The sequence below is a fragment of the Falco cherrug genome, chromosome 19 (genome assembly GCF_023634085.1).
Source record: "Falco cherrug isolate bFalChe1 chromosome 19, bFalChe1.pri, whole genome shotgun sequence".
NCBI classification, from domain to species: domain Eukaryota; kingdom Metazoa; phylum Chordata; class Aves; order Falconiformes; family Falconidae; genus Falco; species Falco cherrug.
In genome coordinates this window covers 306793-316481 of record NC_073715.1, presented here as the reverse complement: position 1 = coordinate 316481, position 9689 = coordinate 306793, and positions in this window count along the sequence as shown.

The following is a 9689-nucleotide window of genomic DNA, read 5'->3' as shown; positions in this document are numbered from 1 at the left end:
CATCTCCTTTTAGGTATCTACAAGGAGGTGCCTACAACTGAGCAGGTGTCTCCAGCAAGGACAGTACAGACCCTAGGGAGTGATTTGCTCTCCAGCCCCAGTAAGTTCTAGGGGAGCTCAGGTCTCATGTAGACACAATTGCTATCCACACTTACCCATTGCTGTCCATACACAAGGGCTGAATCCATCCCACAGCTTTCGCATCCCTCATGCCTTCATCTCGTCCTTAGGTGATGCCTGAAAAAGAACGATATGTCACACCTTAGCACAGCACAGGGAGGCAGGAGCAACTGGAGGAGTTTTAAGGTTGCTCTGAAGCTGAGAAGACCTGCCTGGGAGGCAGGAGCAGCCCCATAAGCAGTCACCTCAGCCTGCATGTGCCAGCCCTAGGCAGGCAGGACACAGAGCCTGGCTGTGCCTGGGCCACTGCACTTGCTTTGCTGGGCTGCAGTTAGATGGACCCGTTTGCCTACCAGACTGGCAGCAAAACTGGCTTCTTGTGTGACTCCGACTCCTCTCTGGGAGGGACATGGCCCCAGCCCAAAGACCTCCTGATGCCATTAGCAGCATCCCATTGCGCTCCCCAGCCAGCTCAGCTGCACAGCACCCCAGCTTGTTCTTTCAACATGGGCACTTCAGGGTCTTGAGGCCATCAGGGCATAAATGACAGGGGATAGACATGTTTGTGTCTTGCTTTCTATGCACATTTTCATAAGCACAGTTATGGTCATCAAAAAAACCCAGGACACGTTCAACCTGCTCAGGCAAGCAGGCATGATTTGCTCCCTGGAGATGCACGCTACTTTGCGGAATAAGCGAGGGAACATCAGGCTCAGCTAAGCAGTTTGCATGCGAGCTGGCTGAGCATGGGTAGAGCTAACCTGGGCCAAACATCTGCTGGACATCATGCCAGGCTGCTCCCCACCCTGCAGGGACCACTGCAGGGGAAGAGAGAGATGGAAACTTCAGCTGGAGGAGAGCAGGCCCCTCACCAGCACAGAGACTTTGTTAGAGGACCACCTCACAGGGACATGCAACCAGATGCAGGTTGATTGCATGGTGGGCTAAAGTAGCAGCACAGGTAAGGACACAAAGAAAAAGCCATGCTGTACTGCTCCTCCAGTAAACTGTCAGCAAACTTGTGTAGAAGCTAAAAAAATTTCCTGTGCTAAGCAGCCTGTGGACCACTTTGTTGGCTACAGCAAAGGACTCGGCCCTAGATAAATCCAGATAAAATCCTAGATCGATCCAGATAAAAAGCCCAAAATATCCCACACATGATACACAGACTTTCAAAAAAGGCACATCTCCTTTGTCTGCAGGAGCCTGCAGTCCAGAGGGCTTGGAAGAGCCCCTGTGCCTCACACTGGAGCCCTTGACATGTAGTCTAATAGCTTGTGCAGCTTGTGCTTCCATTCCTGGATGGATATCATTTTGTTTGGTGGTGCTGGATGGTGATGCTTCCCTGCAAGTGGGATAACTGACTGAGCACACACATTGGATAACACACCAGAGCATCAGCCTGATTGAGAGACCAACAAGTCACCAAGAGCTGCTTGCATTGCTGATGGCTGGAGATGGCCAGGAAACATCTCCAAAGACTACAAGAGACCCACATGAGCACTATGAGGCAGAGATTGACTTGCCTGCATTTGGTAATCTTGGCCAGCAGCCTTTGCAATCTGTTTTTGCCATTTGTTTTGTGCTCTCCTGTTGCTCTCTCTCTAAGCATGATACCCAAGAAAGGCCAATCCACATAGGACCCAGGGTAATTTGGCTTCCCTTTAAAGCACCTTTCAGCTGAGAAGGGTTTGCTGGAAGTAGCGACCCACAAACAGTGCCAAAAGAAGATGATGTTTAACTTCCAAGTCACTGAGTTTAATGGCACACTGCAGCTAGGAGTTCCCTAGATCTTCATCTGTGACAGGAATCATTTCATTCTGATCATTCTGAATGTGCTCATTTTAACACCTATTCTTAAGGCACATTGGCTCCCCATCATATCAAGAGCTCACATCTTCACTGTGTGTTAACTCCTTCCATATTTTCCTTGTCTCAGGCCAGTAATTCAAGTTTCCTGGACTCTCTCCCCAACACAGCTTTGCCTCTTCATGTGCATGGAAGTCCCCATTTTTGTAACCACACTTTACAGCACCCCCATTTTCAATTCTGCCCCCTCACTCTGAATTATCCTCACATGCAGCTCCCTAAAGAGCTCCACTATTTGTCTGAAATGTTTTCAGCCTCTGAGAGGGGCTCATCCATCAGCTGGAGATTTGGCAGCTTTCCTGGGACTGTCAGTTCCCAAGAACAAACAGCTGCAACGGCACCATCCTCTTCCCGGAATCAGGGAGGAGCTCACATGGCTTCAACCCATCGCAGAGAAGCAGCCAAGCACCAGAAGCTGCCCTCGAGCCAGCAATGCTGAGCTCATGGGACCATCCCTGGACCAAACCAGTCCCCTGCTTGTCTCTGCTCAGCTTGGAGACAGCAGCACTCTTCAAGCAGCATCTCCATGGCATGTTCAGACCCAGAGCTGAGCCAAGCACAAGATTGCATGCTCCATCAGGCACAGCCAAGGACACTGAACTTGTGTCCTAAAGGACACAAATGCTTGAAGCCACATATACAACAAGAGCCTACTCCTTTGTGTGTCCCTGTGCACAAACCATCCCTGTGAATCTGTCAGCTGCTTGCCTACATATGGAGGAGCCCATGTCTAAGGAACCAGTGCTGACCACACAATTCTCCCGTGAGTCCTCCAGCTGTGAGCACATCTTGTTCTTTACAGCAAGCACCATTCCCACACCTGGCACCAAGCCCTTCACCAGCCCAGCTCTACAGCTTGTCCAGCCAGGATGTCTCTGTATACTAGTAAATTAAATGTGCCCAGGACTGTTCTCCAGCACTAATGTCAGCTGGCGTCATCCAGCCCATACCCAGACTATCAAACTGTCTTCAGCCTCTACACGTGAGCTCAACACACAAATTGCTCCTGAGCACAGTCCCCACCCAGCAAAACCTCCCTGTGCCCATCCAGGAACAGTTTGGGAGAGCATGATTTCGCCTAAACCAAACCCATCTAGAGATGATGGCCATCCAGTGACAATACCTTCACAATGCTTAGCTCACTAGAGCTGGCATTTGGCCTCTATACCTGCAGGGAGACAGCAGAGTTTTCCCACAGGATGGAAGGGAGAGCTCTGAGCTTGGTGACCTGGTGAGCCTCAGCCATGCCTCCTTCAGCACAGCCTGGCAGGGGAGGCAGACTGCCTACATACCTCCAGGGACAAGGGGTTGCACCCAGGGTGCCGTGACTGGTGGCTCAGCGAGTTGGAAGCATGAAAATTGTGTTTACCCCCTTGTTGGGCAAAAGTTGCACACCCACAGAAGTCTTAAGCAGGTTCTTCTCAGGGAGGAGTTGTGCTTTTACATATCACACATTCGTGGGAAAAAGGCTCGCTCTGTCCTAGAGGAGCATACCACAAGGAGCACCAGTGCCCTTGGCTTAACTCTTCCCATCCTCACAGTGGCCCTGGTGCCTTGCAGGCCATCATTTGCCCCCCACCCCATTGCACACACTGAAAGGAAGACAGGGCCATTGTGAGCTCCCCCTTCCAACAGCACTTTTGTAGTGACAATTTACAAGTCCCTAAAGCAGAGCAGAGGCCAGGCATGAGCTCCAGCCTTTGAGAGAGGTTGGTGCTCACAGACTCTCGTCACAGCTGTGCCTCTGACCACTGGCGGGGAAGACAAGAGCTCGAGTCACCAAAAAGGTCCTTCCTTCACAGCACTTTGCCTTTGCCTCACTCAAGTTCGTGTTGTGTCTGCCAGGATGATTGCTTTGGGTTTTTTGTTGGGTTTGGTTTTTTTTTTTTTGCATTCAACCCTGAGAAGTCATTTAACAGCTCTGTTATTATTCAGAGCTTACATAAAACTCCTCACACAGCAGAGGACCGCACAGCCTCTTCACTGCTGGCTCACCATCCACCAAACACCACAGGGCTTCTCCCTCCCAGCATGAGGGGACCTTATTTGCATAGACAGCTTGGCACAATGCAAACGCATTCACAGTGATGCCTTGGTCACCTTGAGTTACCATAGCCCCTGGATCTTCTGCACACTCCTGGAGGGCCTCTTCCTCTAGGTCTTCCCTGCTTCCAGTCATCCTCTTTCCATCATCTGGCAGAGGCATCAAGGAAAAGCCAAGCTGTGGTGCTGAGAAGACAGCCAAGGGTGCTCCTGGGCTCTCCAGGCAGCAGGACCAGACCTCAGGTACAGTGGAGGCTGCTCTGCCATGGTTTTCTGGGGAAGCTGCATCCATGAGCGAGTTAATCTGCATACCCTTGGCAGAAACACCACAGACTCTGGAGAGATGCACCATTTTCTGTGGTGAAAGGGAAAAGCCCACAGAGGAAATAAGAGGCTGGAGCTCACCATGAGGAGGAGCTGGGCATGGCCTGGAGGTGGGATACCCAAGTGTCCTTAGCAAAGTACCACCAGCAGCTCTAAGAACAGCCATGGAGAAGAGGCACCTGAGGCAGGGCTGGGTCTCTTAAAGGGACTCCCAGCAGGCTGGCATGGATGCTGGTGAGTCTGAGCTGTCTGGCAAAGGCAGCCCTCTCATGAGGGCCCAAGTCATTTTTTGGAAAGAGGAAATGCCAGCATCAGCAGGCAGCTTGCAGGTACCCGTGCTGGGACAGACAGGAGAAGCAGTGTGGACTAGTATTCCTTAAGCACAACAGCTAGACAAACTTTCCACCCATCTTACCATACATTCAACCTGCCCATACCTACCCAGTATGGCTATAAGGATAGTTTGTGACATCAGAAGCCTTGCTAAAAATAAATATAAACAATATCCACTGCTGTCACAACACTAAAAGCTGGCTGCAACAAGGCTTTTACCATCACATACCAGGTTAACTTCAATAAGTGGCTCCCACGCCTTGCCCAGCACAGCCACTGATCCCCCACAAGGTTTCAAAAGTTCACCTACTGTCCATGCTGTTTCTCCATCCTCTTCAGTCCAGTCCACCCTGCTGCTTCTCTCTGCTGCATTCAGCCTCTTCCTTCTCCAGGCACCTCTTCTTGCCTCTCCTACATCCAGGGCACTCTCATTCCTCCCTCTGTTTCTTCTGGGTCTCTCTTCATCCAAAGCTCCCCTTCCATACCCCTTACAGCTATTTAACTACTTAGCAGGAACCAGCCACAGCTGCACATTATCCACCCCACTGCCCCTGAAGCAAGCCCACAGCTGTATATTATCAATGTTAATTAACCTGCTTTAATTCCTCTATAATTCCTCTACACACTGCTTCGCCTTTTTCCATGCAGCCAGACAGCACATCATAGGAGGCAACTGGGTTGGTCAGGCATGTTTGGTAAATCCCTCCTGGCTGTTCCCAGACATTTCTTGTCCTTTATGTGCCTGAAAAGGTCCACCAGGAGGTGAAGCTGACCAGCCTGCAGCTCCCCAGACCCTCCTTGCCCTTCTTGGATATGGATCTGGGAAAGCAGTGTCTAGCTGGATCATCTAGGGGAAGCAAACACCCTGCATGCACAATAGGCACAAGGGAGAGCCACTGAACCTCGCTGAAGGCCTGTGAAAGCTCCTTCTCCTCTTCTCCATGCACGGGTACCTCAAAGAAGTCTAAGACCTTTTTTTCTGGAGCATCTCTGGTCTCTCCCTTTGGGAACCAGGAACATTTTGCAGCAGCCTGTTAAGATGCAGGGATGAAACATCCTTTCCCACCATCCTCACAGACAAATCTTCATTGAGGTTCTGTCCATAGTGACACAGGGAATTCAGAGCTGGCTAGGCTCAGCAGATGCGGCAGGATGTGCTGGGACATCTGCACCACGAGAGCATGTGGGGAGCAGACACTCTTGGAAGAGGAAGAAATGCCCCCAGCCTCAAAGGAGACCACACAGAGTTTTCTGCACCTCGGAAAGTAAAATGACGAAACACAAGCCTGGAGGCAATACTCCCTTCTGCGAATGGGCAGGGGAGAGTTAAATAAACCCTTTTTTAGTCCTGTTTGATCTGATTTGTCTCTGAGATCTCTGTTAAGTATTTTAGCTCATATTATAATAAACCCTGGCTTATTTACAGTTTAAAAGCATTTTGTTCCTTTAGAAAGCTCGCTGCAAGAGCAGATCAAAATAGATCACCACAAAGCTCTGGCCAGCTCTTCCTTCACATTTCTTTCAACCAGAGCAATTCACCTGTCAAATAAGAGGTGCCCAGAGCAAGCTGAAATACTTTTCAGTCTCCAGTGACTGTAAAAGAAGTCAAGGCATCGCATCCAGCACCCACGGAGATGCCAATCCCTGCATACCTGTGAACAGGCAGCTTAACCCAAAGCTGACCAGTCACAGATCAGATCTTCTGGGTGGCTGCAGTGCTTCACACCAGCACCCAGGGCCACTCGAGACCCATCGCTGGAGGATGGACACAAGACCACCTGTTCCACATCCCTGGAACAGCCCACAGCAGTGGCCACAGTGCATGGGGCTGGAGGCAGGAGGGCAGGGAGTGATGCTGCAGTGCAGCCCAAGCCTGACATGCCCATCACACCAGCAGGACCAGTCTGCACTGTCTGAGGTATGCTTCGCCGAGACAGGAGAGCAGCCTGCCCATTCATCACCACGCTCATACACTTTGGTTAGTTTCTGATGCAGTTTCAGCCTGCTCATTTCTAACACTCCTACTGGTTGTTAGAGCAGCCCTGGGATGACAGCAGTAAACATTTGTGTTTGGACAAGCCAGACTTCTCAGCTTCAGCATCTGCTGAGTTTTACAGTTTAAGCTAAAATTGTCTTATGTAACAGAATCCTCTTCTGGAATTACAGCTTGGTTTCAGCCACTTCAAGCCACTGTCCCAGGAACAGGCCAAGCCCAGCTGAGCTCCTGCCCCAGGGAGCTACAAGTGAGCACAAGCATGGTACCCACATCCCATCCCCAAGCTGCAGCCCTGCAGTGTTGAATTACCAGAGAAGTAATGTTCTGAAATAACCTTTGACAAGCAAGAAACCACACTGATTTCAGGATGGCTTTTGAACAATTTATAGTTCATAAGAGGACAAGGCCAATAGTGGACAATGTGTTTAATGTCTTAGAAATCTGTGTATATAAACATTAGAAACAGAACAAACAGGAGGAGCTCAAATTCTTCATACAAAGCAAAATTCTGATTTAATTGGCCTAACAGGCTTGTTGGGATAACTTATGTCTGGAATATTAATATCCAACTGTATAGCTTGTTCAGGAAGGGTGAACTAGGAGAAAAAGGAGGATCTCAAGAGCATAGCTATATTCACCGAGTATGAAACTGCAGGAGGAAATAGTCTCTGGGTAAGACTTAAAGAAGGAAAAACATGTGCTACTAGAGCAGAGGCATACAGAAATTCAGCTAGGAAGAGAAAATAGACCAGCCATTTTAATGAGTGGTTCACAATATCATCCAAAACCCAGTATTTGGTGGCAGCAAGGGATTTTAGCTACTCAGAATTGCTTGACAGGGATCTTGTAAATCACTCATTGCCTGGCAAGTTTTATGACTGCATTGGCAGAACAGTTCTTACCCAAAAGGTAAAGCAGACAAACAAAAACCCTAACGTTGAAGTTTTTCTAGATGGTTCTGGCCAAAAGGGACGAAAAACAAGAAAAAAAGCAACCCAAACAGCTGCTTTATAAACTGCTAAAAATTGGTGAGGAAGAGCCCATGGAACAGAAATCTACACAGATACTGAAGAGAACTCATGGTTACCTAAAGAAATAGCAACAACTGAAAACTATTCTGATGAGGAGGCAGCAGGAGGAATTTAGTAAAAGACCAGCTTTTCAAAACTAGAAACTTTGCACTGACATCAAGCATAGGACAGAAGGGAAAAGAAAGGAAAAATACATCAGGTTACTTGGGATGGACAGTTAAGAACAACACAGGGAATTAAGCACAAAGTCAGAGGGTCTGGGCTCCAAAGGAGACCACCACCTCAGAGGACTTGAGAGGCACCCCCAGCTGCTCTGTAAAGGACTGGCAGCACACAGAGGGTGATGGCAAGGGGTGCTCCAGCACCCCAACATGCACAAATGGTGTCGAGAGGCAGCAGTCACAAGCACGTGGCTCTTTGCTACAGCCTTTACTCAAAAGGGAGCCTGGTGGAAGAAGTGTGACGTCTTCAGTGATAGAAGGAAAGGAAGTAACAGATTAGGAAGTTAATTGTCATATTCGCTGGGTTTGACGATTTTCATCACAGAAGGCTTCCAGACTTGCAAGTCCAGAGCATTCAGCAGTTTTCTCTAAGAATCCTCCCAACATCCCAGAGAAGATGCCATGTCCAGAGATTTCTACACAGCTTTTGACACCATCTTGTATGACATTCCTATAGATGAGGTAGAGAAAGTCATTTAAGTTAAGCTTCTCTAGGACAAGTGCAAAACCATCTACTATTACAAAAAAATCACTTGGGAGATGTTTTTAGCTTAAAACAGGAAAAGATATCAAGATGAATTCTGACCGTGGCCCAGTGTTATTCAGTGTTTCATACCTGACTTTCATGACAGCCTAAAGACTTTTCTTATTAAATCTGCAGGTGGATCAACTTAGATCAAGCCAGGATTAGAATTCGAAATAACCTTGACAAGTTGGGAGAAACAGTCTGAAAACAACAGGCTGCAATTTAGGGAGGACACGTGCCCAGAGCCTATGTAAGAACAGTCCATTTCAGAAACACAGATTAGGGAGCAAATAGCTTGATAACACTTCTAAAATAGTATGAACGAAGGTAGATACCATACCAATACAACCATGCTGCACTGGAGCATATAGACGTGTTTATAAGATGGGGTTGAACAAACATCTGGAAAGAATGATCTCCTGACTGCTCCTCTGCATAGAAACTTTTTTTCTTATTTCTAGTTCAACCTTCCCTTAATGCTACTCGTGCCCATCACCTCTCACCTCCATTTTCCTGGATATTTTTTTCAGGGCTTCTTTTTATCCACTACTAGTAATTTTCCTTTCAATAATCCTTTGAATGCATTTACTTATTTTTAATGACATTACAATGGTCTGAGAAAAGATGTGTTGCATTAACATGTAAATATCCATTGTATTAATCTCAGCAACAAGGTGGATGCTAGGCATTTTGTAAGGACCCTTTCCCCCACAAAGATGACAACGTGTGTTTGTTTCTGTATAATTACAAGCGGGAGTACACCTCCACACTTCACACTTCAGATCTGCCTGTCTATTTATTGCAGTTTTGGCAAATTCATATGTCACTGAATGGGACCCTCTTGTTTGGTTTCTTGACTTTTTTTTTCCCCTCTCAAATTTGTCTATTTTGCTGGTTTGAGGAGATTTTTTTTTTAAGCTTTCTCAAACTTTTGGTCAAGCATTTGTGTCCCTTCTTGCTTCAGCCCCTCACCATTTATCTGATCACAGATATCTTAGGGAGTCCAAATTAAGCATTCCTCCCAAACGTTAAACCTGCAACCCATTTCAAAGACATTCTTGTGCCTCTTGTTTAAGAGGCATTCTTCATCTTTAAGATCCTGGGAATAAATTCCCTAAAACACACAGGGAAAAGGTGCAGGGTGCGGACTGGGATGCAGTCCAAGTATCATTCATGGTATCTATCACATTTAGTCCTAGAGTACATTGCAGTATTAAGGTGCTGAC